Here is a 24,993-nt window from a genome sequence, read left to right on the forward strand (position 1 = left end):
CTAATTGGAAGGTAACATGACGTTTGGAGCTCTGTAGCAACTGACTGTGCAGAAAGTCTGACCCCTTTCTGTTAGTTTATGTGGCCTACCACTTGGTGGCTGAGTTGCTGTTGTTCCCTAAATTCCCTTTTTGTATAATAAAGTTGACTTTGGAATATTTAGGAGCGAGGAAATTTCACGACTAGATTTTGTTGCACAGCTGGCATCCTGTGAAAGTTCCACGCTGGAAATCACTGAAAGCGGCCCATTATTTCACAAATGTTTTGTGGAAACAGTCTCCATGCCTAAGTGATGGTTTTTATACCAAGTGATTAGGACGCCTGATTCTCATCATTTGGAGGTGTGGCCAAATACTTTCGGCAATATAGTGTTTGTATATACATACATACACACACTTATATATACAGGTGTGGTCAAAAGTTTACGTACACTTGTAAAGAACATCATGTCATGGCTGTCTTGAGTTTCCAATCATTTCTACAACTCTTATTTTTTTGTGATAGAATGATTGGAGCACATACTTGTTGGTCACAAAAAAAACATTCATGAAGTTTGGTTCTTTTATGAATTTATTGTGGGTCAAAAGTATACATACAGCAATGTTAATATTTGCTTACATGTCCCTTGGCAAGTTTCACTGCAATAAGAGACTTTTGGTAGCCATCCACAAGCTTCTGCTGGAATTTTTGACCACTCCTCTTGAGAAAAATTGGTGCAGTTCAGCTAAATGTGTTGGTTTTCTGACATGGATTTGTTTCTTCAGCATTGTCCACACGTTTAAGTCAGGACTTTGGGAAGGCCATTCTAAAACCTTCATTCTAGCCTGTTTTAGCCATTCCTTTGGGGTCATTGTCCTGTTGGAACACCCAAATGCGCCTGTGGAGGGAGGCGTGGCCTGTGTGCCTGTCGCAGTTACGGGATGTTGCCAGGATCGGCCTCGAAGACAGCGACAGGTGCGTGGATGGCCCCAGGCGGGCTTTGTGTTCTAATCGCCTGTCGCCTTCATTAGCAGCAGCCGTGATGAGACGGGTAGTCGGGGTTGGATGTGCTGCTGAGTGGACGCACCAGACAAAGACACTTTGCAGCTTTTTATGAAGATAAGACAGTCTTATACCCTGAAATTCCTGGCGCTCCTGGCAGTGTGTGGTGGTCCGAAGAACCTCTACAGCCCAAGACCCGATGGGCTGATGATTTGAGGTGATCCTCCTTTTTCATATATATAAATATATATAAACACATAAACAAAGTATGAGTGTTTATCATCTTCCATCTTTGTTTCGACTTGTGTGACTCCACTTAAGTGAATATTTACCGGACTTCCTCCTCAGCTTTGAAGTATTCCCATCATGCTTTGCAGCGTCTGCAGGCCTGCTCTGTTATTAGCAGCAGAGCCACTTCAGAGGATGCGTGCTCCTCTTTTAAGGCAAACACAGCATCTGCTGTCAGCTCATTTCTTTGATACTTCCATGTCTGCTTCTTTTCATTAACGTGCTCCTTTTTTTTTAGGTAAACGTACTGAAGTCAAATCCTAATTCGGAGCTTCGTTGGCACGCCAGAGGAGGAGAGCAGTGAATGCTGACGTGTGCGAGTGTTCTCCTCAGATCCTCTTTTTGGGCGACTCGGGACATTCAGCCTCTTTATTAGGTACACCTAAACCCTGTCTGGGAGGTTTTTATGAAAGTTATATTGCTATTGCATTTTTTCTTTTTCATTTAAGTAACACAAATTGGTAAAATGGTACAAACAATCTTAAAACCGATTTTAATTTTTTTATATGTATTAAAATGTTTATATTATTTGACTTACATTTTTGTGCATAATCTTGCATCAGACTGTCAGAGTAAAGAAAAAAAAATGCAATAATTTTACCGAGTGAAGGCTTTTAATAAAACCTCATTCATACACAACCTTTTTTTATTTAATATTAAAATGAATACTAATTAAAATATTAATGGCATATTACTGCCATTTGTGTTTAATAATTAATTATTTAGAAATTACTTTTTTATGAAATTATTAGAAACAGTAGTTATTTCATAAAAATATATATATATGTACAATGTATTCTTGACCAGGTAAAAAAAAAAAAAGGAAAAGTAGAAATAACACAATTGATATATTTTACACGCTATATATATATATATATGTATATATATATATATATATATATATATATAAAATCTGATGATTGAGGGAACCCCTCATGAAACAGTTCTGTAGAGACGAAGTAGTCTTGTGATTTTTCCCACACATATATATATATATATATGTATATATATATAGTAGATATAGAGTGTAATTAATAATGAGAAAATTTTTTAGTATTTTCTTTTTATACCCAAAAGAGAAAGCATGCTATATTTTGGTGCAGATGAGAATACAAAAGCAATTACATTTTCCATATAAGGGACAAGCAGTAGAAAATGGATATAAATTTCTCCTTGTTTACATTTTCAATTATACTCAAATTCAAATTTGTATTTTTTTATATATTTATATTTTTATTTATTTGCCTATTATCTACTAAAAGTTTTATCATATTTGTATTATTGTGATGATGTATGACTAATAAGTTTATAACAAAGTGAAGTACATCGAATTACATTTATATAGCACTATTTCTCTAGTGACGCAAAGTGTAGAATTCATGTATTGGAAGTTTAAAATATTAGAACCACCTCCCAATATGATTGCACACAATAATCCATATATTCTTGAAGTAGAATCACGTTGGTGGTCACAGGGCAGTAAAACGGGAGATCAAACAAAACAGAGGTCCTCGTCATGGACCCGCTAGCATGAATTGTTTAACGCGGATCGGTCAAAATGCTTTGAGTACGACTTTTGGTAAGCTGTGTAGTCGCACCGCTTCATGGATTGTGGGAGCATTACAGATACCATAGTCAGACGTACTGTGCTTCAATATACTGTCAATATATGTGCAGTTGTACATAATGATGTGACTCCTTTTGCTAAGAGTTGACTCAACATTTCCCTTAGTGGACACACATGGTATTGTGCAGGGTTTTTGTTTTTTTTGTTGACGTCATGGTGTCAAACCCTGAGTGTTAAAGGGGAACATTATCAGCAGACCTATGTAAGCGTCAATATATACCTTGATGCTGCAGAAAAAGACCATATATTTTTTGAACCGATTTCCGAACTCTAAATGGGTGAATTTTGGCGAATTAAACGCCTTTCTGGTCATCGAGCTGGAGGCGATGACGTCAGAATGTGACGCCGCCGAGGTAACACACCCGCCATTTTCATTTTCACATTACAAACACCGGGTCTCAGCTCCGTTATTTTCCCTTTTTTTGAGTATTTTTTGGAACCTTGGAGACATCATGCCTCGTGGGTGTGTTGTCGGAGGGTGTAACAACACTAACAGGGAGGGATTCAAGTTGCACCACTGGCCCCAAGATGCCAAAGTGTCTGCCACCAGACCCCCATTGAATGTGCCAGAGTGTCTCCACATTTGACCGGCGATGCTAAGACAGACATGGCACAGAGATGTATGGATAACCTGCAGATGCATTTGCAACCATTAAGTCAACAAAATCACAAAGGTGAGTTTTGTTGATGTTGACTGCCAGCTAATCGATGCTAACATGCTATGCTAATCGACGCTAACATGCTATTTACCGGCGGTGCTAAAGCAGACATGGTACAGAGATGTATGGATAACCTGCAGATGCATTTGCAACTATAATCAACGAAATCACAAAGGTGAGTTTTGTTGATGTTGACTGCCAGCTAATCGATGCTAACATGCTATTTACCGGCGATGCTAAGGCAGACATGGCACAGAATAGTATGGATAACCTGCAGATGCATTTGCAACTATAATCAACGAAATCACAAGGGTGAGTTTTGTTGATGTTGACTGCCAGCTAATCGATGCTAACATGCTATTTACCGGCGATGCTAAGGCAGACATGGCACAGAATAGTATGGATAACCTGCAGATGCATTTGCAACAATAGTCAACAAAATCACAAAGGTGAGTTTTGTTGATGTTGACTGCCAGCTAATCGATGCTAACATGCTACACTAATCGATGCTAACATGCTATTTACCGGCGGTGCTGAAGCAGACATGGCACAGAGATGTATGGATAACCTGCAGATGCATTTGCAACCATTAAGTCAACAAAATCACAAAGGTGAGTTTTGTTGATGTTGACTGCCAGCTAATCGATGCTAACATGCTACGCTAATCGACGCTAACATGCTATTTACCGGCGGTGCTAAAGCAGACACGGCACAGAGATGTATGGATAACCTGCAGATGCATTTGCAACGATAGTCAATGAAATCACAAAGGTGAGTTTTGTTGATGTTGACTGCCACCTAATCGATGCTAACATGCTACGCTAATCGACGCTAACATGCTATTTACCGGCGATGCTAAAGCAGACATGGCACAGAGATGTATGGATAACCTGCAGATGCATTTGCAACTATATTACGTTTCCTTCCACTCACATTTAATGCGAAACAAACACTTACCAATCGACGGATTTAAGTTGCTCCAGTGTCAAAAGATGCGAAAGTCCTGATCGTTTGGTCCGCACATTTTACCGGCGATGCTAACGCAGCTATTCGGCCATGCTATGGCTATGAATAGCGTCAATAGCTATTCGCTCAATAGCTTCAGTTTCTTCTTCAATACTTTCATACTCCAACCATCTGTTTCAATACATGCTTGAATCGCTTAAGTCGCTGAAATCCGAGTTTGAATCCGAGCTAATGTCGCTATATCTTGCTGTGGTATCTGCTATTGTTTGTTTACATTGGGAGCACTGTGTGACGTCACAGGGAAATGGATAGTGGCATCGCAGAGAGCGAAAATCAAGCACTTTAAAGCTTTATTTAGGGATATTCCGAGACCGGTAAAATTTTGAAAAAAACTTCAAAAAATACAACAAGCCACTGGGAACTGATTTTTATTGTTTTTAACCCTTTTGAAATTGTGATAATGTTCCCCTTTAAGCATCAATAGGTAATGATCACATGATTCAGTTATATTGTGTCTTCAAATCCACACTCTGGTCACTCAGAGGGTTTTTTTTTTAAAAGATGCTGCAGTGTTTTAAAGTCTTGCAGTCGATGTTAAACTCATCAAGACTTCCCTCGGGCAATAACGTGATTAACCGTACTAAAATCAATTCCTTTAAAAAAAATATGTATATATTGGCGCAAATCCTCTGTGGGGCTTGCAGACTTCAGCTCTTGTTCTTCCTTCATCTTTTCCCCCCACTGATCGATTCAACTCTCACCTTTTTTTTTCTTTCTTTTAAAAAAAAATGTTTTATACCCGTGGAGGCCTGCAGTTTCTTTCCAGATGACACTTTAGCCGTCACTACCTCAAGCACATCCTTGTTTACTAGTAAGGTTGCCTGGCAAGTCTGCAGTGCATCCAGAAAGTAGTCACATTGTTTTATGTCACAGCCGAACTCCAAAATGTCCTCAAAATTCTACAAACAATACCCCATCATCACCATCAAAAACCACATGAACACAAGTATTTTTTACAGCCTTTGTCGATGCAGCAATTAAAGCCTGGAGTCTTTTGGAGTTTGCCAAAACTGACTTAGACAAACTGTATTGATCCGGAAGGGAAATTTCTCCACACAGTAACTCAGTCACAAAGGATGGAAAGAGTAACGAGCAAAAAGGGCACAAGAAGAGGGTGAAAACAAAATGTCTAAAGTAGAGTAAAAATGTTAAAGTTAAAGTAGCAATGATTGTCACACACACTTGGTGTGGTGGAATATGTCCTCTGCATTTACCCATCCCCTTGATCACCCCCTGGGAGGCGAGGGGAGCAGTGAGCAGCAGCGGTGGCCACGCCCGGGAATCATTTTTGGTGATTTAACCCCCAATTCCAACCCTTGATGCTGAGTGCCATTTTTATAGTCTTTGGTCTGACTCGTTATATAATATAAGATACGTAATATTTACATATTATGTATACAAAATGCACCAGAAAGAAAATGATGCCAATATCATCCCTCCAGTGGTGCATGGCGGCATCATGCTGTGGGGGTGTTTTTTTTTTTTTTTCCCAGCAGCAGGAACTGGGAGACTAGTCAGGATAGAGGGAAAGATGAATGCTGAGTTTCGGAGAGCAACCGATCGACTAATTTAGCAGTCCATTTAAAAGTTTAAATGGACTGCTAAATAAGTCGGTAGTTTAAAAATTGAACTATGAAATTACATCCATCCTTCCATCTTCTTCCGCTTGTCCGAGGTCGGGTTGCGGAGGCTGCAGCCTAAGCAGAGAAGCCCAGATTTTCCTCTCTCCAGCTACTACATCCAGCTCCTCCCGGGGGATCCCAAGGTGTTCCCAGGCCAGCCGGGAGACATAGTCTTCCCAACATGTCCTGGGTTTACCTATGAAATTAACCTATATTTATTACATTTTTTCCCAAAAGCCTGTAACTGTTTGTCCATCCATCCATCTACCCATCTTCTTCAAAATGGTATTAATAATAAAGTTAATATTAGTAGGTTTTAAAGTAAAATTGTGAAAGTATTTTAATGAATTCACAGCTGTCAAATCTGGCCCACTACAATATTTGATGTGACCCTCGAAAGCCTGGAAATAATATATGTTATGTTTCTTACTAAATATAATTGTTCTTTCCCTTTTTGACATTAAGACTCATGTGTTGCCTGCAATTGCATATCTTTTACAATAACATATTATCAACATGTTATATTCTGTATTCCCCAAAATATTTTTTGTTAAAATAAAGATAAATACTGCACTTAAATATCGACTTGACTTATGATTCCAAAACAAATGATCAATCAAATTGTAAACTGTAAAATGGACAAAGGATTTTATAGTTAAAATCCGCCGACTGAGTGTTTTTTAACCGTAAAATTTACTTTGGTACTGTTTTTTTTTTGTATTCCTTCCATGTACAGCAAGACACTAAAACGTAAAAAAAAAAAAATTTACAAGATTTTACGGTAAAAAAAACAAACTGGCAGCTTTGTTTAAATTTACTGCTAAAAACAGTGGTATTATTTTTCCATGTATTCAATTTTTTTTACGTTGTAAAAAAAAAGAACGCTGCTTTGTACAATTCTGGTGACTTAGCTGCCAGTTATTAAAGTAAAATTCAAATTTTATTGTAGCTTATGTAAAAAAAATATTTTTTTATGTATTTTTTATATATACATATTGTTTTTCCATGTATTCCATTTTTTTGTACGTTGTAAAAAAACACTGCTTTGTAAAATTCTGGTGACTTAGCTGCCAGTTTTCAAGTAAAATTCAAATATATTTTGCAGTTTATGTAAAGAAAAAAATATAATAAAATTATGTATTATTCATATATACATATTGTTTTTCCATGTAGTAAATCTTATTATATGTTGTAAAAAAAAACGAAAAAAAAAAACAAAACGGCTTTTTAAAATTCTGGTGACTGAGCTGCCAGTTTCTAAAGTAAAATTCAATTTTTTTTGTGCAGCTAATGTAAAAATATATATTTTTTTTATATATTATATTATTATATATATTATATTTACTGCTAAAACAGTGGTATTGTTTTTCCATGTATTCCATTGTTTTATATGTTGTAAAAAAACACTGTTTTGTAAAATTCTAGTGACTGAGCTGCCAGTTTTTAAAGTAAAATTCTATTTTTTTTGCAGCTTATGTAAACATTTTTAAATTTTTTATGTATTTTTTATATGTACATATTGTTTTTCCATGCATTCCATTTTTTTATACGTTCTAAAAAAACACTGCTTTGTAAAATTCTGGTGTCTGAGCTGCCAGTTTTTAAAGTAAAAATCTAATATTTTTTGCAGCTTATGTAAATATATATATATATATATATTTTATATTTATATATACATATTGTTTTTCCATGTATTAATTTTTTTTATATGTTGTAAAAAAACACTGCTTTGTAAAATTCTGGTGAATGAGCTGCCAGTTTTTAAAATAAAATTCCAAATTTTTTTGCAGCTTATGTAAAAATATATATATATATTTATGTATCATTTATACATACAAATTGTTATTCCATGTATTACATTGTATTATACGTTGTAAAAAATCAAAAATTAAAAACTGTTTTTTAAATTCTGGTGACTGAGCTGCCAGTTTTTAAAGTCAAATTCAAATATTTTTATGCAACTTATGTAAAAAAAATATATTTCATATGTATCATATGTATGTATATATATATATATATATATATATATATATATATATATATATATATATACATATATATTGTTTTTCCATGTATTAAATTTGTTTATACGCTGTAAAAAAAAAAAAAACACTGCTTTTTAAAATTCTGGTGACTGAGCTGCCAGTTTTTTAAAGTAAAATTCAAATATTTTTTATTTTTTTGCAGTTTATGTAAAAAAATCATTTTTTATGTATTATTTATATATACATATTGTTTTTCCATGTATTAATTTGTTTTATACCTTTTAAAAAAAATACTGCTTTGTCAAATTCTGGTGACTGAGCTGCAAGTTTTTAAGGTAAAATTCAAATATTTTTTTGCAGCTTATGAAAAAAAATCTATATTTTTTTATGTATTATTTATATATAATGTATATTCATATATTACTCATTTTTAAAATTGGCCCTCTGAGGGCAACCATAACTGCGATGTGGCCCTCAATGAAAACCAGTTTGACACCCCTGAATTAATTAATCACATTGTAAATTATTTTTGATACACTTTGCATGTGTTTATTTATTACAATAATAATTGTTTTATACTTAAAAATTGTTAGTTTGAACCCCATATAAAAGGGAGTATATTAGTGTATTAATATAATTATTCTTTTTATAATATTTCAATTTGCAAGTGCAGTAATGTCATATAATAAATAAGTTCTTCTTTTTTCTTTCCTTTTTTTACAGTGCAAAGCTAGAGCTTCCCCCTTCCAGCCACTAGATGGCGCCTAAAGCTCGCAGCAGCGACGAGGCTGTGACGTCATGCAGGTCAAGGCTGCAAATAACAAGTGATGCAAACAGCTTTTTCTTTTTTTCTTTAAAAAAACATACTTTGTATGTTTTGAAATAAATTAAAGTGTCTAGGCTGTCAGGGTGAAAATGACTATTTGCATGCATTCCCTGGGGCCCTGTCGCATATTTGTGTGCGGCTTTAATAAACCACTGAACAGGGACAAGCTGTAAGCGGCGGTGCCGGTAATGCACTTGGACGGCGAAGGAGCCGTAAATCACATTTAGTATCAGACTTGATGCTTTTTAGTGACTCTTCTTATTCGTGTGGGGAAAAGCTACTTTAAATAAAAAACGACGCTTTTTTTTTGCTTCCTTTTTTTTTTTTATTTTGAGATAAAGGGGGGGTGTCCCTGTGACAAGATGATACTGGCCTCTACGGCGGACAAGCAGATCGGGCCTATTTTTAAGAGGGTGCCGCTTAAGCAGAGGGTATGTTCAGGTCCGTCATCAACTCCTCATTTCCCGCCGCTATTTAGGAGGCAGGCTGCGCAAAAATAGGCAGCCGCCGGCCGCAGACGTCGCTATTTTCGGGGACCTGGCTTTCAAGTTAATTTGAGGATATTAAAAAATTGTCTGCGATGATGTTTCCCCCCCCAACTACGCGTTTTAGTATTTGGAGTCATTTCTGCGCCTGCACCTTGTCATTTTCAAAAAGACACAGAATGTTTTTGGGCGTGTGGTAAAACTGTCTGGCCCTCCTAATGACCGCCTTTGTGACTGCGAGTAGACCTGCGCCGGTGCCGTGTCACGTGGTCTTATCTCCATCCCGGGCATCCATTCAGGCGCACAGCTCTACCACTTTTTTGCAACGTCACATGACATTACACCCCCCCCCACACACACACACAACCTCACAGCAGCCAGACTTCGTCCGGCGTGCACAGCGTTAACGCAGAATGTCAGCGCGGTAGGCAGCCTCGTTAAAAAGCAATTAAGCCCAAATGATTTAAACACGGTGCGGTTTGGCCACGGGGCGAGCGCCGACGTACACGCCGCCTTGTTTTCCCGACATGAGAATTCCGCACACGCAAAAATGCAGCATTTAGGCTGGTGTCGCGTTAACACCACACTTTCCCACAGCCGCTGGGCGAGGGTGGAGCTACGCTGAGGGGCGCTGGCACCGTGCAGCTTGTGTGTAAACTTCTCAAAATGGATGCATTTTAGGACAGCGGTATTATCAGGCAGGTCTTGTTAGGACTATTTCAGTGGTAGAAGTCTTATTGTCATGTTAGGAATATTAAGAAAGTTTAACCCGGTTAAAATGCATAGAAAGTCAATGGGGGCTCAAGGTTTTAGGGGTGACATTTTTGTTAAAATACATCCATCTTGTTCTGCTTATCTGAGGTCAAGTTGCGGGGGCAGCAGCCTAAGCAGAGAAGCCCAGACTTCCCTCTCCCCAGCCACTTTCATCCAGCTCCTCCCGGGGGATCTGAGGCATTCCCAGGCCAGCCGGGAGACATAGTCTTCCCAACGTGTCCTGGGTCTTCCCCGTGGCCTCCTACAGGTCGGACATGCCCGAAACACCTCCCTAAGGAGACGTTCCAGTGGCATCCTGACCAGATGCCCGAACCACCTCATCTGGCTCCTCTCCATGTGGAGGAGCAGCGGCTTTACTTTGAGTTCCTCCCGGATGGCAGAGCTTCTCACCCTATCTTTAAGGGAGAGACCCAAACTCATTTGGGCCGCTTGTACCCGTGATCTTATCCTTTCAGTCATAACCCAAAGCTCATGACCATAGGTGAGGATGGGAACGTAGATCGACTGGTAAATTGAGAGCTTTGCCTTCCGGCTCAGCTCCTTCTTCACCACAACGGATCGATACAACGTCCGCATTACTGAAGACGCCGCACCGATCCGCCTGTCCATCTCACGATCCACTCTTCCCTCACTCGTGAACAAGACTCTGAGGTACTTGAACTCCTCCACTTGGGGCAGGGTCTCCTCCCCAACCCGGAGATGGCACTCCACCCTTTTCCGGGCGAGAACCATGGACTCGGACTTGGAGGTGCTGATTCTCATCCCGGTCGCTTCACACTCGGCTGCGAACCGATCCAGTGAGAGCTGAAGATCCTGGCCAGATGAAGCCATCAGGACCACATCATCTGCTTATCGGAAAATATTGGTATCGGTTTTGAAAGTCGACTTCACCATCCACTCTTCCCTCACTCGTCAACAAGACTCTGAGGTACTAGAACTCCTCCGCTTGGGAGAAGATCTCCTCCCCAATCCGGAGATATCATACATTCTCTATTATTGAGCCCGTTTTACAAAGGTAAAAATGGTTGGAAACACCCTCTCGCATGAGAGGTAGCGGCATGGGTAACATGAGGCGTGATGCTAGCGGTCAGGTGCAAGTGGTAATACGAGAGAAAGAAGGTGCCAATCTGGTAACGAATGAAGGAAGAATAAGTTCCTAAGAAAAACAGCAGGGGGTCCATCGTCTGGCGGTGATTTGGCTTCAGGCGGGAATATGTCGAAGAAGTATGCGGCAAAATCGGTGTTACAAAAAGTAACACCTACTGCTAATTTGTAGCATCATTTGAAAAAGAGAATGTAGAGAGCTTGAAACTGCATCCCAACATCTCCGTTCAGAGCCAGACCCACAAAATGCCCAAGTAACCTTTTCCAGATCGTATGAAAAAAAAATAGTCAACAACAGAATTTAATAACGTCCGCAGGAACCTACCACATAGCAAAGGACAAACACTATTTGATTTCCTGTTCTGCAGCCCATTTTTATTTGACAGTTATTGAAATATCTTGTGTGACATCATGCACAAAAGTGCACTTCATTGGTTTTAAACTATTTTATGTCATGATCCGCTGCCCAGGTCATGTCTTATTCTGGTTTTGTTCCGTCTTTGTATCATATTCTGTTGGTGTTTGACTTCCTTAGTTCCTGGTGGCACTTCCTGTTTGTTCCGTCTTTGTATCATATTCTGTTGGTGTTTGACTTCCTTAGTTCCTGGTGGCACTTCCTGTTTGTTCTGTTGCCATAGTCACGCATTAGTGTCACCTGCCTCTTGTTTTTGACACGCACCAGACACGTGATTAACACCTTTATTTAAGCCTGCCTTTTTTTGTTCATTCGATCTCGCTTCTTAGTTTCTGTTCCATGCAACAGGTGACGACGCTGATTTCCGACTCTGGTAAAACTGTTTTTGTACTTGCAAGCTTCTGCGTTATGCTTTGTGTTTTCTAGCTCCCATGCTAGCTCTTTGTTTTGCCTTTTTATGCCTAGTGCAAGTTTTCCATTTATAGTCTGTTCTTTAGTTAAATAAATCATTATTTCCTACCTTACGCTGTGTCCGAGCCCGACTGCATCATTAAGAGAACGAACCATCACCACAATGCCCAGCAACCATCACATTGTAGTGGTGTTCTGTACAAAAAGTGCCCTTTAATTGAGTGTTGTTTTGATATGTCATCTTAGTGACATCATGCACAAAAGTGCACTAATAGCTTGTTTTAAAATGTCTCTGACAATCTTGCACTTTCTGTTTTGGAAATGACATGAATGTTTGTGCCATTGCTTAATAACTGTTTCATAAATACACTTTTAGTTGTGATTTCCCTCTCTGCATGAAAGTTTAAAAGTAGCATATATGAATGCAGTATGAAGAAGAATGTTTGAATGTAGACACATAGAATCATCATACTGCTGTCATTATATGCATCAAGTGTTCATTCAAGGCTAATTCAAAATATGGAGATATATATGCTGTATCGTGATATGGCCTAAAAATATTGAGATATTAATAAAAGGCCATATTGCCCAGCCCTTGTTGGAAAACTTGTTAAAAAAAACTGAAAAATATCAAGCCTCGAATTATCACTATTTAAGGTCAAGGCAAGTGTTACCTTAAAGGAGGGTTCATATTTTAAGGCACCAGGGAAAACATTATTTTGTTTCGACGCACAGGCTCCAAAGCATACATGCGTACACACATTATATATATATATATATATATATGTATATACGAAAAGAATACCTACCGGAATTAATAAAAGGCTATCGATGCTGTCATCTAGCAAAGCTGAATTGGACCAAGCAACCCCCCCGTACCAGAAAGCACTTGATGAAAGCGGATACAACTTCACCCTCACCTATGAACCCACTCCAGGAAACCAAACAAAAAAGAGCAGAAAACGAAACAACATCATCTGGTACAATCCGCCATTCAGCAAAAACGTCTCAACCAAAATCGGCCACAAGTTCCTCACTCTGATCGACAAACACTTCCCCAAAGGCAACACCCTAAGAAAAATATTCAACAAGAACAACATTAAATTGAGCTACAGCTGTATGAAAAACATGCAACAAATCATTTCAAACCACAACAAAGCAATTGCAAAAGGACTGCCTACCCCCAGACTAAACGACTCTGAAACCAATAAGGAATATAACTGTCGCAAGAATCCTGATTGCCCTCTCAACGGAGGGTGCTTACAGACATCAGTCGTTTACCAAGCAAAGGTAACACGCAAGGACATTAACACATCCGACACGTACATAGGATTAACCGGAGGAGCGTTCAAAACAAGATGGAATAATCACAAGGCCTCCTTTAGAAACCAGACTTTGCGGAATTCTACAGAACTCAGCAAACACATTTGGAACCTCAAAGACAATAATGTTGAATATTCAATAACATGGCAAATTCTTGCATCCAGCACACCTTACAACAGTGGTAATAAAAGATGCAACCTACCCTTAAAAGAGAAACTGTTTATTATATATCATCCAGATCTATCATCCCTCAACAAGCGCAGTGAAATCATTTCAACATGCCGCCACAGACGGAAACACCTCCTAGGTAACACATGAGCCAATCACCACACCCTACGCCTGCCTGTACCCACCCACTCTGTGCTCTATATAAACCATTGTATGTGAATGCTTCCATTAAAATCTCCTGATGATTGAGGGAACCACTCATGAAACACTTCTGTAGAGATGAAGTAGTCTTGTGATTTTTACCACACCTACATATATATATATATATATATATATATATATATATATATATATATATATATATATATATATATATATATATATATATATATATATATATATAGGAGATTCATGGTCAGTTGAGTTTAAGGAGTTAGTTGGTGAGTTTACAAATATACGACTTAGGTTAGTTGAGTTAGGAAAGTAATACTTCATGGTATTAGATTAATCCAATAGAATCACGGCTATGGCAATCTGGGTCAGTAGGGTTATGATTAAAGGTTTACAGATTGCGAAGTTAAGGTTAGTTTCGGGTAATCTTTATGGTTAAATAAGCTCCAGTGGTCCGATGAGGTTTAGGATTACAGTAAGTGGCTTCAGGGGAATTTGACATAATCGGGTCATTCAGAATACGATTCCATTTTTTGCATCTGTTTTATTTTCATCTTGGAGCTGGCGAGTCGTCCTCCGTGTTTCCGAAGCGCGAGCTCATCCGGTCTTCCACGTGATGGCTCGCCATTGCAAGTGTGCCCGGGAGCAGGTCTAGCAGACTTTTCCAGCGGCCGTCGTCTTTCGAACAAAGATTAGTGCTTGGGCCGCGGTAGACACTATTTAGCTGCTGGCATGTCGTTAGCCTCTGTGTGTGTGTGTGTGTGTGTGTGTGTGTGTGTGTGTGTGTGTGTGTGTGTGTGTGTGTCGGTACCAGCCAGACTGCTTGGATGTGGTTAGGAACATCTGTGTGGTCCCCACTCCAGGAGAAGACAGACAGGCTGGGAGTTGGGGGCGGGGGGGCAGCTAGGACCCCAGGACTGCTTTAAGAGACACCCTCAGTTTTTCCGTCGGTGTTGCCTGAGCAGAGCCAGGGAAGAGGAGGCACAAGCAGGAATGTGGAGGGAGCCATCAGTCTGCTCCATGACTTATGAAGCCCAAGCGTCGGGTCTGGCACGGGGGCGAGAAGAAGGGGCGTCGCGTGGAGGACCCCCCCCCCCCCGTCCAAACCGCAGGCCCGGCTCCCCGAGAGCATGCGTGCGGTGTTTATTTACGAGGCCGTTTAACCACGGTCGCGGTCCCTGCGGCGGACTGTCACAAGATGACAGCGGCCCAAACGTGGTGGCCTTTAAATCCAGCCCAACACTGGCGGAGACAGGCACTGGGACCGGCGCCTCGGCCTGCGGGTCCTCTGAGTAACACATCAGCGGGCAACTGCCAGGTCCAGGCCAATGTCTTTTTAATGTCCGGGTCTGTGGCGTCTGGGACACTTTGGGTTGCCCCCATTCGGCTGGCAAGGCCAAAGAACAGAACTTTAATCTGATGTTTGGGATGTCTCCGCGCCACCAGAACTTGAATCCTTGATTCCAAACCTGCAATTTGAATTCAAGAGCACTTCTTTTTTTCAGTTTTTCATTTGCTTTCCAGGCTAGAGGGGCATTTAGAATGACATGTTCCCAAGTGACAGACTGAAACTATTTGTTTACGTTACAAGTTTCTGGAAATACTAAAACGCAAGAGCTGTCTATTTTGTTTTTTTTTTCCCCACAAAAAATCCAACCAGAAGACGCGGTTCTTCTCACATTTTGCTGCTGGCAATTAGCAGGCTCGCATGTCCCCTGATTGCCAATCAGGAGTGATTATCTGCCAGAGTCGCTTTGATTCATTGTTCCAATGATACAAACCCCGTTTCCATCTGAGCTGGGAAATTGTGTTAGATGTAAATATAAACAGAATACAATGATTTGCAAATAATTTTCAAGCCATATTCAGTTGAATATGCTACAAAGACAACATATTTCATGTTCAAACTCATAAACATTTTTTTTTTGCAAATAATCATTAACTTTAGAATTGTATTCCCGCAACACATGACAAAGAAGTTGGGAGAGGTGGCAATAAATACTGATAATGTTGAGGAATGCTCATCAAACACTTATTTAGAACATCCCACAGGTGTGCAGGCTAATTGGGAACAGGTGGGTGCCATGATTGGGTATAAAAGCAGCTTCCATGAAATGCTAAGTAATTCACAAACAAGGATGGGGTGAGGGTCACCACTTTGTAAGCAAATTGTTGAACAGTTTTAGAACAACATTTCTCAACGAGCTGTTGCAAGGAATTTAGGGATTTTACCATCTACGCTCCGTAAAATCATCAAAAATATCAGAGAATCTGGAGAAATCACTGCACGTAAGCGATGATATTACAGACATTTGATCCCTCAGGCGGTACTGCATCAAAAACCGACATCAGTGTATAAAGGATATCACCACATGGGCTCAGGAACACTTCATAAAACCACTGTCAGTAACTACAGTTGGTCGCTACATCTGTAAGTGCAAGTTAAAACTCTACTATGCTAAGTGAAACCCATTTATCAACAACATCCTGAAACGCCTCCGGCTTGGCTGGGCCTGAGCTCATCAAAGATGGACTGATGCAAAGTGGAAAAGTGTTCTGTGGTCTGACGAGTCCACATTTCAAATTATATTTGGAAACTGTGGACGTGGTGTCCTCCATAACAAAGAGGGGAAAAAAAACATCCGGATTGTTAAAGGTGCAAAGTGTAAAAGCCAGCATGTGTGATGGTATGGGGGTGTATTAGTGCCCAAGGCATGGGTAACTTACACATGTGTGATGGTATGGGGGTGTATTAGTGCCCAAGACATGGGTAACTTACACATGTGTGATGGTATGGGGGTGTATTAGTGCCCAAGGCATGGGTAACTTACACATCTGTGAAGGCACCATTAATGCTGAAAAGTACATACAGGTTTTGGTGCAACATATGTTGTCATCCAAGCAACGTTATGATGGATGCCCCTGCTTATTTCTGCAAGACAATGCCAAGCCATGTGTTACAACAGCGTGGTTTAGTATTAAAAGACTGCGGGTACTATCATGGCCCGCCTGCAGTCCAGACCTGTCTCCCATTGAACATGTGTGTGTATAAGTACACATGTATAAGTAACTTACACATTTGTGAAGGCACCATTAATCAAAAGTTAAAAGTAAAGTACCACACACACACTAGGTGTGGCGAAAAGTATTCTTTGCATTTGACCCATCACCCTTGATCAATGTTGACAGGCTTGGCATTGTCTTGCTGAAATAAGCAGAGGCGTCCATGATAACGTTGCTTGGATGACAACATATGTTGTTCCAAAACCTGTATGTACCTTTCAGCATTAATGGTGCCTTCACAGATGTGTAAGTTACCCATGCCTTGGGCACTAATACACCCCCATACCATCACAGATACTGGCTTTTGAACTTTGCGCCTAAAACAATCCAAATGGTTCTTTTGCTCTTTGTTCCAGAGGACACCACATCCACAGTTTTTAAAACAATTTGAAATGTGGATTCGTCAGACCACAGAACACTTATCCACTTTGCATCAGTCCATCTTAGATGAGCTCGGGCCCAGCCAAGCCGGCCGCGTTTCTGGGTGTTGTTGATACATGGCTTTCGCTTTCCATAGCAGAGTTTTAATTTTCACTTACAGATGTACCGACCAACTGTAGTTACTAACAGTGGTTTTCTGAAGTGTCTCAGAGCCCCTGTGGTGATATCCTTTACACACTGATGTCGCTTTTTGATGCATTACCGCTTAAGGGATCGAAGGTCCGTAATATCATGGCTTACGTGCAGTGATTTCTCCAGATTCTCTGAACCTTTTGATGATATTACAGACCATGGAAGGTAAAATCCCCAAACTCTTTGCAACAGCTCGTTGAGAAATGTTCTTCTTAAACAATTTGCTCATGCATTTGTTGACAAAGTGAGGACCCTCGCCCCGTCCTCGTTTGTGAAGACTGAGCATTTCATGGAAGCTGCTTTTATACCCAATCATGGCACCCATTTGTTCCCAATTAGCCTGTTCACCTGTGTGATGTTCCAAATAAGTGTTTGGTGAGCATTCCTCAACTTTCTCAGTCTTTTTTGCCACTTGTGCCAGCTTTTTTGAAACATGTTGAAGGCTTTAAATTCCAATTGAGCTAATAATTGCAAAAAAAATAACAAATTTTTCCAGTCGCATTAAATATCTTGTCTTTGCAGTTTATTCAAATGAATAAAAGTTGAAAAGGATTTGCAAATCATTTTATTTTGTTTTAGAGATTAAATGTTCTTAAACTGTTGGACAATTTGCTCACACATTTGTTGACAAAGTGGGGACATTTGCCCCATCCTTGTTTGTGAATGACAAAAAAATTCATGGAAGCTGCTTTTATACCCAATCATGGCACCCACCTGTTCCCAATTAGCTTGTTCACCTGTGGGATGTTCCAAATAAGTGTTTGATGAGCATTCCTCAACTTTCTGTCATGTCTTGTGATCATGTTTTGTTTAGTTACATTCTGTTTGTTTTTGACTCCATTAGTTCCTGTTTTTGCACACCCTGGTTTGTTTTAGTTCTCATGACAACTCATTAGTTTCACCTGTATTCATTTGGACTCACGCACCTGAATTAATCATGTCACTATTATTTAAGCTTGTAGTTGCCAGGCAGTCGGCCTGGCATCATTGTTCTTTTCATGCTCTGTTCAAGCTACTGTTTTTTCACCTTATAGTTCATGCTGCTCGTTCCACGTCACAGAAACTGTTTTTTTTTTGTTTGTTTCATGTCCATAGTCTGTCTAAGTTAGTTTTTATTTCCCTACGCTAAGTTTGTGTCTCCGCCTTGTGCGCGCCTTTCTTTTATACTTTGTCAGTGTTAAAATTAAATCATATTTTCACCTTCACGCCATGTCCCGTGTAGTCTGTCTGCCTTCCTGGGAGAACGACCCCGCAGCAAGCTGCGACCACCCCCTCTTGAGAGAATGATGCCAGCCGACTGACTGGCAATGGCAGGCTTAAATAATGCCTCTGATTAGTGCTGGGGTAGCAGGTGATAATATAGTTCATACATTGATGCAATCATAGAAATAATAAGTAAAACTAAAAAATCATCCCATCCTCTAAGAGTCACCTGTTGATGCTCCGGGTGTTGTTGAGACACAAAAGGCTTCAGTCCCGTGCAAACACACATCAAAACCGTATTCTCCGGGCCGTGTCTCCGGCACTCATCGCTCTGTTTTGTACTGCAATTTCCTCCCTTTGCTCTTATCCATGTTTTCTTCAGCGGGATTATGGGATGCTTTCATCAGGCACCGACATCAACTAACGAGGAGGAGGAGCAGACATGCAAAAAAAAGGGAAAAAAAGGAGTGTTTTGCTCCTCTAAACACACACACACACACACACACACACACACACACGCCATAATGAACGCCACAGTCTGTGCAGCTAATTATTATTTTGGAGCTTCTCCCTCGTCCTTTAATCCCGAATGTCCCGACTTTAATGTGTTGTTCAAACCACGTGACTCACGTTTCAATTCAACTACTGCGTTTTTTGTTTTGTTTTTTTGTATGCGCGTCCTCTGGCCGTCACGCATTCTGGCATAATGAGCCTCGTTTATGGGAATTGACAAGCGTGCCGATGTCTTAGTATTACAAAAGATCCTGTTTTAGGACATTTTCCCCAACATATTTGAGAGACCACATAGTTGCACAAACGGCTGGCATGTTATTATCTTGTAATGCTTGGTTGAGGGCCAAAGACCATGAATGATAACAATTGAGGTTTGTAAAATGTAACTCTTCTATTTAGTGAAGTAGGAGAGCACACTTAGTGGTCACCGGCAGCAAAACAACGATGCACCGAAGTGACCTTTTCATTTCAAGCATCTTGTTGGTATCTGCGAGCAGTGGGAGGGTCTTGTTTTTTGACTCCACCGGTGCTTTCAATACCATACGTCAACAAAAGCACCTTGAGGGATTCTAGCGGGAACTCTCATTCAACCCTTCTTCGATTACGCTTGCACCTCCTGGTACCCCAGCACCTCCAAAACCCTCAAATCTAGACTCCAAACATCCCAGAGTAAGCTAGTCCGGTTTCTTTTAGACCTCCGCCTCAGATCACACCTCAATCCAACCCACTTCTTTAAAAGTGGGCTGGCTCAGGGTGGAGGACAGAGTCAAACAACTTGCACTGAGCCTGGTCTATAAAATCCGCTGACCAAGACCAAGGAGCTGGTTGTGGACCTGGGAAGGAGGAGGAGTACTCTGGCGACCCCTGTTTCTATCAGGGGGGTGGATGTGGACATGGTGGAGGATTATAAATACCTGGGAGTACACCTGGACAACAAGCTGAATGGGTCAAAACACGCAGAGGTCCTCGACAAGAACAGGAGGCTAGGATCCTTCAACGTCTGTACAAAGATGTTGAAGATGTTCTACGAGTCGGTCATGGCGGGCGCCTTCTTGTACGCCGTGGCTAGCTGGGGCAGCGGGCTGAGAGTGAGGGACACAAAAAGACTGGACAAGTTGGTAGAGAAGGCCAGTAACGTGGTGGGAGTGGAGCTGGACTCTCTGGCGGTGGTGTCAGAGTGGAGAAGTCTAGCAAAACTCTTAGACATTATGGACAACACCTCCCACCCACTACACTCGGACCCTGCGGAGAGAAGGAGCATGTTCAGTGGAAGGTTCAGACTCCCAAAATGTAACACGGAACCACACAGGAGGTCCTTCATACCGACAGCCTCAGACTGTATAATGCATATGTTCCTTGACTGCACTTAAATGTAGAATATGTGTACAATATAATTATATAATTCACATATTATATACATAATATACGTCATATACTATTTATTATTATTATTGTTTATTGTGGGCTTCACGGTGGCAGAGGGGTTAGTGCGTCTGCCTCAAAATACGAAGGTCCTGCAGTCCTGGGTTCAAATCCAGGCTCGGGATCTTTCTGTGTGGAGTTTGCATGTTCTCTCCGTGAATGCGTGGGACTCTCACTATTATGTTAGATCCACTGTGGACTGGACTCTCACTACTATGTTAGATCCACTATGGACTGGACGTTCAAAATATTATGTGAGATCCACTATGGACTGGACTCTCACTATGTTAGATCCACTATGGACTGGACTCTCACTACTATGTTAGATCCACTATGGACTGGACGTTCAAAATATTATGTGAGATCCACTATGGACTGGACTCTCACTATGTTAGATCCACTATGGACTGGACTCTCACTACTATGTTAGATCCACTATGGACTGGACTCTCACTATTATGTTAGATCCACTATGGACTGGACGTTCAAAATATTATGTTAGATCCACTATGGACTGGACTCTCACACTATTATGTTAGATCCAGTATGGACTGGACTCTCACACTATTATGTTAGATCCACTATGGACTGGACTCTCACTATTATGTTAGATCCACTATGGACTGGACTCTCACACTATTATGTTAGATCCACTATGGACTGGACTCTCACTATTATGTTAGATCCACTGTGGACTGGACTCTCACTACTATGTTAGATCCACTATGGACTGGACGTTCAAAATATTATGTGAGATCCACTATGGACTGGACTCTCACTATGTTAGATCCACTATGGACTGGACTCTCACTACTATGTTAGATCCACTATGGACTGGACTCTCACTATTATGTTAGATCCACTATGGACTGGACTCTCACTATTATGTTAGATCCACTATGGACTGGACTCTCACTATTATGTTAGATCCACTATGGACTGGACGTTCAAAATATTATGTTAGATCCACTATGGACTGGACTCTCACACTATTATGTTAGATCCACTATGGACTGGACTCTCACTATTATGTTAGATCCACTATGGACTGGACTCTCACTATTATGTTAGATCCACTATGGACTGGACTCTCACACTATTATGTTAGATCCACTATGGACTGGACTCTCACTATTATGTTAGATCCACTATGGACTGGACTCTCACTATTATGTTAGATCCACTATGGACTGGACTCTCACAATATTATGTTAGATCCACTATGGACTGGACTCTCACTATTATGTTAGATCCACTATGGACTGGACTCTCACTATTATGTTAGATCCACTATGGACTGGACTCTCACACTATTATGTTAGATCCACTATGGACTGGACTCCCACTATGTTGGATCCACTATGGACTGGACTCTCACTATTATGTTAGATCCACTATGGACTGGACTCTCACTATTATGTTAGATCCACTATGGACTGGACTCTCACACTATTATGTTAGATCCACTATGGACTGGACTCTCACTATTATGTTAGATCCACTATGGACTGGACTCTCACACTATTATGTTAGATCCACTATGGACTGGACTCCCACTATGTTGGATCCACTATGGACTGGACTCTCACTATTATGTTTGATCCACGATGGACTGGACTCTCACTACTGTTTTAGATCCACTATGGACTGGACATTCAAAATATTATGTTAGACCCACTCGAAGTCCATTGCATCCGGTCTCCCCCAGAGGTGTGGGGGGTCACCCACATCTGCGGTCCTTTCCAAGGTTTCTCATAGTCGTTCACATTGACACCCCACTGGGTTGTGAGTTTTTCCTTGCCCTTACGTGGGATCTGAACCGAGGATGTTGTTGTGGCTCGTGCAGCCCTTTGAGACACTTGCGACTCGGGGCTATATGAATAAACTTTGATTGATTTGTTGGTTCATCTTAAGACTTTGAAATCCAATGCGGTTCAGTTGACTTTAGTTCAAATGTGAAAACTGCTTCAAACAGAGAAGTGGACTAGCGTTGAAATCCCAAATAAATGCTGGCAAAGATCGACACATCCCTCGGAAGCGCATGTTCCTCCGTGTGCGTCGCTTCCGTCCATCTGCAAGTTCTTAGACTGAGCCGTCAGGAGAAGATGAGAAGATTAAGGCTCAGTCTAGACATAATCTGCGGTTCCTCGTGTGTTTTCTCTCGGCATTATTGAAGGCTTTAGGGGAGGCCAAGATTAGCCTCAGTCACTTCTCGGAGGGCCGGGCCACTTGTGGATCTAATCTGCTGGCCAGTGGAGGAGGAGAGGAGGCTTCTTGATGAAGACGGAGGACCCCTCCTCTGATACTGATGAAGCACAAGGAGATGCAGTCATTACAATTAAAAGGGAAGATTAAGGGAGGAGGAACGACCTTGCTTTACTTTGTCCGTGCACGCCCTCTCTAAAAATACTGAGAGACAGATGTCGTTTAAAAAAAAAAATTAAATACCACCTGGGCTTCACCAAATGACAACAGACCAGAGGAGAGGGAGACTTGACTTCTTAAGGACCCTCAAGGCGGCCAGGATTAAGATTACTGAGGGGGGTTCCTTCCAAATGACTGATAGTACAAAGTGAGCGAGCCAAGGTGGGGGGGGGGGGGGGGGGTTGGGTTGGGTGGAGGAGTCTGTGTGGCGGACCGACCACGTCTTTGGTCTTCAATCAGCCACGTGAAAATTGCCAGTCCTGTCAAGGCCGAGGTGTTTACTGAGAGGAGGACAAGGAATCAAGCGATAGCCTGAGAGGGCCACTTATGCAACCTCCGCACTTGAGGGGGTCCCCAAATGAAAAATGGGTTCCACAAACCCCGTTTCCATATGAGTTGGGAAATTGTGTTAGATGTAAATATAAACAGAATACAATGATTTGCAAATCTTTTTCAAGCCATATTCAGTTGAATATGCTACAAAGACAACATATTTGATGTTCAAACTCATAAACTTTATTTTTTTTTTTGCATATAACAATAAACTTAGAAATTCACGGCTGCAGCAAGTAGTTGGGAAAGGGCATGTTCACCACTATGTTACATCACCTATTCTTTTAACAACACTTTTATAAACGTTTGGGAACTGAGGAAACTAATTGTTGAAGCTTTGAAAGTGGAATTCTTTCCCATTCTTGTTTTATGTAGAGCTTCAGTCCTTCAACAGTCCGGGGTCTCCACTGTCCTATTTTACGCTTCATAATGCACCACACATTTTCCATGGGAGAAAAGTCTGGACTGCAGGCGGGCCAGGAAAGTACCCGCACTCGCTGTTGTAACATGTGCTGAATGTGGCTTGGCATTGTCTTGCTGAAATAAGCAGGGGCGTCCATGAAAAAGACGGCGCTTGGATGGCAGTATATGTTGTTCCAAAACCTGTATGTACCTTTCAGCATTAATGGTGCCTTCACAGATGTGTAAGTTACCCATACCTTGGGCACTAATACACCCCCATACCATCACACATGTTGGCTTTTCAGCTTTGCGTCAATAACAGTCGGGATGGTTCGCTTCCCCGAAGTCGAATATTTCCAAAAACAATTTGAAATGTGGACTCGTCTGACCACAGAACACTTTTCCACTTTGCATCAGTCCATCTTAGATGATCTCGAGCCCAGAGATCCCAGCGGCGTTCCTGGATGTTGTTGATAAATGGGTTTCACTTTGCATAGTAGAGTTTTAACTTGCACTTACAGTTGTAGCGACCAACTGTATTTAGTGACAGTGGTTTTCTGAAGTGTTCCTGAGCCCGTGTGGTGATATCCTTTAGAGATTGATGTGGGTTTTTGATACAGTGCCGTCTGAGGGGATGGAAGGTCACGGTCATTCAATGTTGGTTTCCGGCCATGCCGCTTACGTGGAGTGATTTCTCCAGATTCTCTGAACCTTTTGATGATATTATGGAGCGTAGATGTTGAAATCCCTAAATTTCTTGCAATTGCACTTTGAGAAAGGTTGTTCTTAAACTGTTTGACTATTTGCTCACGCAGTTGTGGACAAAGGGGTGTACCTCGCCCCATCCTTTCTTGTGAAAGACTGGGAAGCTGTTTTTATAGCCAATCATGGCACCCACCTGTTCCCAATTAGCCTGCACACCTGGGGGATGTTCCAAATAAGTGTTTGATGAGCATTCCTCAACTTTATCAGTATTTATTGCCACCTTTCCCAACTTCTTCGTCACGTGTTGCTGGCATCAAATTCTAAAGTTAATGATTATTTGCTCACAAAAAAAAAGTTTATGAGTTTGAACATGAAATATGTTGTCTTTGTAGCATATTCAACTGAATATGGCTTGAAAAGGATTTACAAATCATTGTATTCTGTTTATATTTACATCGAACACAATTTCCCAACTCATATGGAAACAGGGT

At 40.8% G+C, this 24,993-nt stretch overlaps 1 long non-coding RNA gene across 1 annotated transcript; it reads left to right on the forward strand.

Annotated features, from left to right (window-relative positions):
- The first annotated feature begins 904 nt into the window (after positions 1–904).
- Positions 905–9,301, forward strand: LOC133558863 (uncharacterized). Its single transcript, XR_009808045.1, has 3 exons — positions 905–1,197; positions 1,507–1,644; positions 8,911–9,301. It is a non-coding gene; the product is annotated as an uncharacterized LOC133558863 (long non-coding RNA).
- Positions 9,302–24,993: the final 15,692 nt, after the last annotated feature.

Source organism: Nerophis ophidion, linkage group LG09 (genome assembly GCF_033978795.1).
Source record: "Nerophis ophidion isolate RoL-2023_Sa linkage group LG09, RoL_Noph_v1.0, whole genome shotgun sequence".
NCBI classification, from domain to species: domain Eukaryota; kingdom Metazoa; phylum Chordata; class Actinopteri; order Syngnathiformes; family Syngnathidae; genus Nerophis; species Nerophis ophidion.